We start from the raw sequence: 8,444 nt of genomic DNA on the forward strand, positions 1-8,444 counted from the left end.
GGCCTTTGAAAAGATAAAAGATTCTCAGGGTAGCTCAGGCTTCGCTCTAGTAGAAAGGTTCTCCTTGGACACATTTATTCGCTGATACCTCTCAAGGTTGACACTAACAATGGTAAAACCTACTGGAACATGTTTTAGAAATATCAGTGGCAGGGAAATCCCAATTTCTCCCCATCATCTTTGCTCACATGACTTAGCTTGAACCCCAAACCCAAGTCTTCTCTCATGACTTCTACTGTAGCTACCTACTTCTACTTTGCTTACCTATAAAAAAGGATAAACACAGACTCTTTTTTTTTTTTGCCAGAATGGTCTGATAAGTTCAATTCAGACATAGAGATTTTCCTGCTTTCCATTCTTGTTCCATGAATGATTAGCTGAGATGGAAAAAGATACGTCTCTCTGTATCTTTCAAGACAAAGATAAACTTCCTCTTCAGGTAAACCAGTCTAATTATCCCCAATTATCCCCAGAATTATCCCCAATGTAAATCCCACCTATAACTTATCTTTTCTGTGTGTAAGCCTTCAAATTACACAGAAACACTGATATTCAGGTTTGGCGACCTTCTTATTGCAAAAATATGAGTAAAACTATTTCTCCGTGTCTGATCCTTGCCACTGACAAGATCCTGTCCCCTTTAGAGTCAACTGATTGTTTTTCTATTTTAGTCACTGATGTGAACTGATATTTTACTATAAAATAGATAGTTCTAAGCAGATTTTACAAGTAATTCTTACATCCTATAACAAATATAACATGAATTTTAAAAATTCATCAAATTATACAGGTTTATTATTTAGGATTTTTTAATATTGGTGAGACAATTAACTCTCCTACACCATAATATTTGGATTATGCTATACACTGACACTATACCTGTTCTAACATGGTACGTGTATAATAACATTATTATGATTAAATAATACCAAACAGATGCTTGATACACCATGAGATTAATACTATTTCCTATCAGCTTCCAAATTAGCAATTTTCCTGCAGAGTTACACGACTTTATATCTTGGACCAATAGGAGAGATAAATGTTCACAATGCAGGCCCAGGGTAGAGGTTTTCATCAATGCAGACCTCACAGGTAAGGACTATTTCAAGGAGCAGCAGAAAGAGGAAGAGAAGATAAAGCACAGGCGAGAGAGAGAGAGAGAGAGAGAGAGAGAGAGAGAGAGAGAGAGAGAGAACAGAGAGTGAGGTGGGGTTAGCTGAAGGAAGGGAGAGAAAATGGGAAATGGAGTAAATGTATCTTCAGAGACAACAATTAGATCTTTATCTTTTGGGATGATGAGCCCCTGCCGAACACAGGCCATGTGTGCAAAAGCAAATTTTATTCAGGGCCATCTGACCCTGACTGGGGATTTCCATTTGCATGAGTGGGGGAAGAAAAGTGGGAAAGTTTACTTAAGATGAAAAACTTGGGCTTGGAAGTCTTCGGAAATTCTTATCCTGTACAAACCGAGTACTCTTTGGGAAGTGTTTGTTTAGACATAAGGAATTTTTCTAAGGGGAAGCTTTAGAACTTGAAATTAATTTGATTTTTTTTCTTCTTAAAGGAAGGCAGGTCCTCTGAATGTGGTTAGTTCATGTGAAAAGGAATACAAGTCTCTTAGCACTTTTACCTAGACAGTGGTTGCGGACTGAAATCTACAACACACATTCTGCTGGGAACTATGTACTCAGCTGCCTAGGGTATTATCAGCAACTACAGAGGTGATTTTTTTTTTCTCATCTGGATAATAACGTTATGTGAGCTTATAATCTTCACTTTGCATAGCATTGTAATCTGTATCCACCTCTGTAGGATTCGCTTTCTTTATGAGTGATTTGCCCCCACCTATAATACCTTCGGGATAGGAATGCTTGTACGCCATCAATAGGCTTACAGATAATGCAGGTGGCAATGAAATGAAAGAGGGGGATTTAGATCTTAAAGGAATTAAAACTATAACCGACTTTGCTTTCTGTCTTTATCTTTAAGCAGCTTTTGTGAGTTAATTGAAGCAGTTTCCCCCTTGAGGGAGCCAGGCACAGGCATTAGACTTGGTTACTTCTAAGCAACAGCAGACAGAGGTCAGTGCATGGAATGTGTAATTTTAATCCTCACCACTCCAAACCAGGAGAAATCCAATTTCCACACAGTTCTGGGAAAGAAAGGCCAGTTTTGAAGCAAAGTAAGGTGTTCAGCCTTTTAGGCATCACTTTCTTGTGTTTTAGTTTTATAGATGTTGGTACCCAAGCCCTGGCCCGAGGACAGAGAGTCCTCTTTAGAAGAAAGCTAGGGAATACTAAATCTATATTTAGATGACAGATTTTTTAAAAAAGGTTTTCTTATATATGATGAAGAACTTTTTAAAGGTAACTTGTGGGAATAGAGAAAGAGGTGTACGTCATAAAACTCAAAGTCCAGGAGAGCCCTATAATTTAGAGATTAAACTCAGTAACATAAGCATCACATTTTCTGAATTCAAACCTCAGCCTTGATTTTCATTGTCTTCAATATTAAATGTGACCAGACCTTAGTCTCCTTGACTAGAAAATTGGACGTTCACAGATTTTACTTCTAAAAATTACAATATTTAAATAACTTAGTATTATGTAATAATTGAAAAATATACATATTGAAATAATTTAAAATATTTGTTTAGTAAATAACTATAAAGCCTCTGGCTTCTGGGTGAATCTACAGGCAATATAGATGTCAGTCCAGGAAGTCAAGCTGTCTGCAGATCTCTGTTCTCTGTTTGCACTGAGGCATCATTAAATAGAATCAGAATATTTTCTTTTTAAAGATTTATTATTATTATTATTAATTATTATTATTATTATTTTGGTTTTTCAAGACAGGGTTTCTCTGTAGTTTTGAAGCCTGTCCTGGAGCTAGGTTTGTAGACCAGGTTGACCTCGAACTCACAGAGATCCGCCTGCCTCTGCCTTCCAAGTGCTGGGATTAAAGGCATGAGCCACCATCACCCAGCAGTTTTATTATTTTTTTAACTGTGTGTGTGTGTGTGTGTTTTCAGAACCTGCTATCTCCAGAAGTGGGTGTCAGATCCCTAGCATCTTGTAAGCCACCCTGTCCTGTGTGGACCCTGGCAACTGAACGAGGTCCTTTGCAGTAGCAGTATGAGTTGCCTTGGCATCTCACAAGCCCCAGAACTATTTCTTAAACCATATTACAGTTCACCTTATATTTTTCTTGATTGATTGGTTATCTGGAGTCAGGATCTCACTATATAGCCCAGCTTGGCTCTTCTGATGTTCTCGCCTCAGGTTCCTGGTTGTGTGATTACAAAACAGGATTTCAGTATGCCACCTTGAGTGGCTACATCTTGGACTAATCTGCAGTGTGCACATAACCATCTTCGACCCTTTCCATGCAGCCATTTAGGTTATGTGCAGTGTTGCTTAGCAAACCTTTTTGGTTCATGTTTAAATGTTGCTGTTGGCTCTCTGACAGTTTAAGACTTTAAAAAATTTAGATCCTCTCATTTGATGTTTAGCTTGGGTCTGTAAACAGCATTTAACATTCTACTCAGACTCCCAATGTTGGCTAGCCATCCAGGACCAGATGAAAAGGAAGAATTTCCAAAAATGAAGTGTCTTTAATGAGAGAAGCATCATCAGCATTCTTAACTCTAGGGCAGATTTTGATGCATTTCCCACTAATGTGATGTAAATGGAAAAACACAGTCCATGGGGAAAATAAAGTACTTAGCTATGCAGTCATTCAGCAAATCTTTCTGGGCTCCTGCAATGCACCAGGTACACAGCGCATGCTCATCATGTAGAAAACATGAAGGTGAATACAACTAAACAATAGGATGTTCAAGCATAGTGAATAAAAGTGCATTCCGGGCGCCCCAAGCACTGTAAAGGCAGTGAGATGGTAACTGACAGGAAAGTGAAGACAGGATCTAGGTGGTCAGTGGTGCTTCTGGGTTCTCCAGAATGAGACGTGAACGGCGTGAAGAACGCACAACGTGAGCAAACAGAACAGTGGGAATGATGAATAGGGGCTCAGTCCACTTGGAGGAAGCAGCTCAAGTGGCTGAGTGTTCTCCCACTACCCACTCACAAGACAAAAAGGCATTCAGAGTTGCTTTCAAATAGCCCAGGGATTTAATAGGGCCGTGGACTGGCACACATATGTCTAACGTCCACAATCAGCATCTCCACCACCACTCATCATAGAGATGGTAAACCTGAGTGGAAATGGGGCAGGGTAAAGGACGTGCAAAGTTTCTGAATACACAGTCTGTGCTTTCATGAGTCTATTGAAAGGGTGACCTCCCAAGGCGCCCTGCCCGGTGTGAGGATCAAATAATGCTGGAAGTGTGCGCCACTAGAGACTAGAGAGCCCTGAAACTAGGGTACAGATCCAGGAGCAAGTTTGGTAGCAAAAAAACTATGAAGGCAAGACAAAATCTTTGAGCATCATCAATAATCAGGTAGATACTTTGAAATTTTATTATCCAAAATTAGAATCATGACCTAGAAATCTAAAGCTCTGTTCCGTCAGATCACCCCACCTTCTAGAATCTATCATGCCTTGGAAGTGACTTTTGACAACTATGCAGACTAGGAGGGAAGAGTGTGGAATTATCATACAGATTGGAGGCAACAGAATTTTTTAAAATGGAATCGATTATATGTCTGCAGCAGCCAGAACTACTCAGAAGTGTTATGTAGAATCAGTGCACGTCCACAGTGGAAGTTTTTAGAATACCCAAAGGGTGTTTCTAGAGCCACATACTCTCTACCATACCTTCTGCCTACCTAACTATGGAGTGCCTGGAAGTCTACACTGAGATGTGCCACAAACATAATACACATAGAGGAGTCCAAAATCGGTGTGGAAAAGAATGTAGAAAATATCATCACTAGTCCATATATGTATATATATACATATATATATATATACATATATGATTAAATAAGACATTCGAGCTATTTTCCCCTATTACTTGTTTTTACACATAGCTACTAAAACCCCTAAGAGCATATATTTTATTTGCCCTGTGTTTCTACTGCACGGCTATATTCTTAGGAAACGTGTAAAGTCATCTCTTCTTAGACATCCACCTCAAACCATCCCGTCAAGATGGACAGCGGGGCGGGGGGGGGGGGGAAATGGGTGGTTAGCCTGTTCCAAGTTTACATGGAGAGTAACAGATGGATGTGACTCCAACCCAAATTGGAAAAAAAAATGGCGCTTGGTAGAAAACGCATCAATAAATGTCGTCAGGAAATTACTGATGTGTTCTGTGAACGCTGCAGCAGGGGACCTGGGAGACTTATAAACGGAGCAAAACGAAACTGTTCCTTCCTGTTGCCCAGTGACAGGGGCTTGCAGAATATATATTGACCTTTGGATATATTGTGTTTTCTCAAATTGAAGAATGTGCATGGGTATCTATTATTCTACGGCCATAACCAATCCCTCTCTTCCTCTTCCCCCTTCAGCCTCCAAAACAAACAACCAAAACAGAAGTCTTGGCTGCCCTTAGATTGAGCACCCTGTTGCACTATTCAAACTTCACAACAATAGCCTCACTCTGATAGACTACAAAATATGTTGGCGGGATTTGATGAGAACTGAATAGAGAAAAACTACTGCATCCTCAACAGTTGGCTGAAGGAAAATCTTTCTCCTGGAAAAGGTCTGAGTAAATGCTTGCTCTGAGCAAACGAACACGTCATGCTTCAAAGTGACCAGACCGTGTACTCACTGTTTGACTGAGCCCCTGACTTCCCCTGTTTTGGGATGGTTACAGAAAAGCCGGTTTTGGAAAAGTTTCTGTTTGGCTCTAACACTTGGCAGGGGAGCCGAGTGTCCTCTGCTCTTCCTTGAGTTAGTTATGAAGCTGGTTGTCATCTCGAGTCCGGAACACCTGCTGTTCCAAGGACTGCTGGCTCAGGAAAAGAAACATAAGTTATTTTTATGAAATAACTCACCAGCTCAAGAGTTTAAAAAACTCTATCCTCCGAAGCAATGCATTTTCTTCCCTCATAATCAAATATGGTATTTTCAAAAGCCAGAGATTTCCATTTTCCCCCAATTTCCTTTCGAGTGATAAATCACCGAGAAGCAAGTGACAGGTCACTTGGACGGACCAGAGGAAAGAGCGTGCTTTTGTTCATAACTCGGTCCTCGGCAGAAGAATGACACAGACAGCTGGAGCTCACAGCCCAGGGAGGAATATGAAAAGAAATTATAAAAACATAAGACAGGAAAACCCTTAAAAAATTTAGAACTCGCTGGGTCTCCGAGTGCAGTACAGAACAGCGCAGCCCGGCGCTCCGTCTCCAGCTGCGTTCCTTCACAGAGCAGCTGCGGCTCTGGTGAGGTTCTCCCTTCCCTCCCGTTTTACTTCTTGATTACTCGAAGTATGCCTTTCACCACAAAGACGAGCACATAAGCCGGACTTGCCAATCACAGTCTCATGCTCAACGACCATCACGATTTCCTTGGGGATGGAGGAGCGCCGGGAAGGGCATTAGTCTCCTCTCTCTTAGGTCCGTGAGGGCCTAAGGTGATGAAAGACTACAAGGGCAGCTGTGGCTTCCATCTTTGCTACCTTGAGGGGACAGACTTGTTTAGGATAAAATCAATAGGGAGAAAAATAGTGCCGAGACATGGAGAAAGAAAGGCAATCCTGATGGGGGAAAAAGTCTGAAGTCCCGGGCTTTCTTGCTTCCGTGCTCACAGTTTCCACGCGGCTTTTCCCCTTTTGGCATAAACTGGTTTGAGTTGGGTTTCTGCCTCTTGTAATCAAGAGACTCATGACTAACACACAATCTTTGATTGCAAGGAAAAACTGTGTAACAGAAGGGAAAGAAACCAAGCACGGTGCTACAAGCTTGCAGTTCCAGCCTCTGGAGGCAAGGAGGGTCACCACAAACTTGAGGCCAGCCTGAATGCTGTAGTAAGTTCCAAGCCAGTGTGTGCTATATAGTGTGGAATCCATTCTCAAAAATACCAAGGTGGGGGAAGATAAGAAAAATGGGAATATAGAGGAAGAAGAAGAGGGGGAAGAAGATGAAGAGGAGGAAGTGGAGAACAAAAATAAGAGAAACAGAATGTATTGTTTTATCTTCCTTTCTATTAAAGCAGATATTATACCCAGATCACATACAAAATTTCCTTTTTCTTTTTTTTTTGAGATGCCTGGGCCTTATAACGTACCAAGAAATAGTCTTGGACTTGCTATGTGTCTTGAACTGACTTTGAACACACAGTCTTCCTGGCATATATCACCATTTTAATTTACCCACTAGTATTGGGTAACAACTAGGTAACCACAGTAAAAATGAACTAAGCCCAGACTGAGCCTGGCGGGCCAAGCCTGCAGTCAGAGCATCTAGAAAGCAGAGGGAGAAAAAGTGCTGCTGGTTCAAGGCCCGCCTGCTCTATGTAGCAATTTCATAGTCAGCAAGACCCTGTCTCATAAAACACGAACAACCAAGTAAATGCTGCAAACCAAGCAGAAGCAGTAAAATCCCCGCTCCTCACAGTACGCGTGATCTACACTTGAAGGTATAGTCTTTGAGCTCTGCCTCTCAGATCATCCCATTTGGGTCCTAAAAGAGCAGCAAGGGCTTTTAACCATCAAGTCTTCTCTCCAGAACATCTATTTTTTTTTAAAAAAAAATAACAAATACATATTTATTAAAAATTTAAATAGTAAAGAAGTACCTTAAGTGAAGAATGAAATAACCAAACCTTGCTTTTATAAAATTATATCCTCATGTTTACTCTTCTGTATGCTTTTGAATTTGCTCATCCACTGAATATACTAAACCTATTTTAATTTTTTATAACAAAAATGGAATAAAAGTATACATGCTCCCAGCTTAATTCCTTTTGAAACCAACTTAGGGGATTTTAAGCACATCTTTACAGACCCAGCTCCTTATATTTAGTATCTCGTTAATATTTCAATGTAATGAGGAACTTGCCTCTGGTTTTCTTTATTTGCCTTCGGCTTTTGCCGTGAGAGCCAGAGCTTTACATGCAGAGGGCGAGAGTTCTACCGCTTCGACTCTCATACTGTCTTCTTTCCATTCCTCCTTTTAGAAGAATTTAGCGCTTATGTTACTGGGGCAACGGTTTCCTAGTCGCGAACTGTACACTGATGAAAACTGGGTGTTGCCTGCACCCTTACCTACACTGGGTCCTGGGAGGCATGATTCAAAGTGTGACACACGCAAAGGCATCGCCATAAAGGCTATGACCCCGTGGGAGTCAGTGCACATACTCACATCCACACACGCCCAGCCGCCCTGCCTCTTGTTGGTGTGTAACGCTTAAGTCATGCCCGGGGCTTAAGGGTCCTGACAGAGGACTGCCTTCTTATCCTGCATCTCTGTCATTTTCACGGCCGGCTTCTGTCAATTACCGCACGAGACAGTTAGTAAAACAGTCTTTCA

This window comes from Myodes glareolus, chromosome 13 (genome assembly GCF_982192425.1).
Source record: "Myodes glareolus chromosome 13, mMyoGla1.1, whole genome shotgun sequence".
NCBI lineage: Eukaryota > Metazoa > Chordata > Mammalia > Rodentia > Cricetidae > Myodes > Myodes glareolus.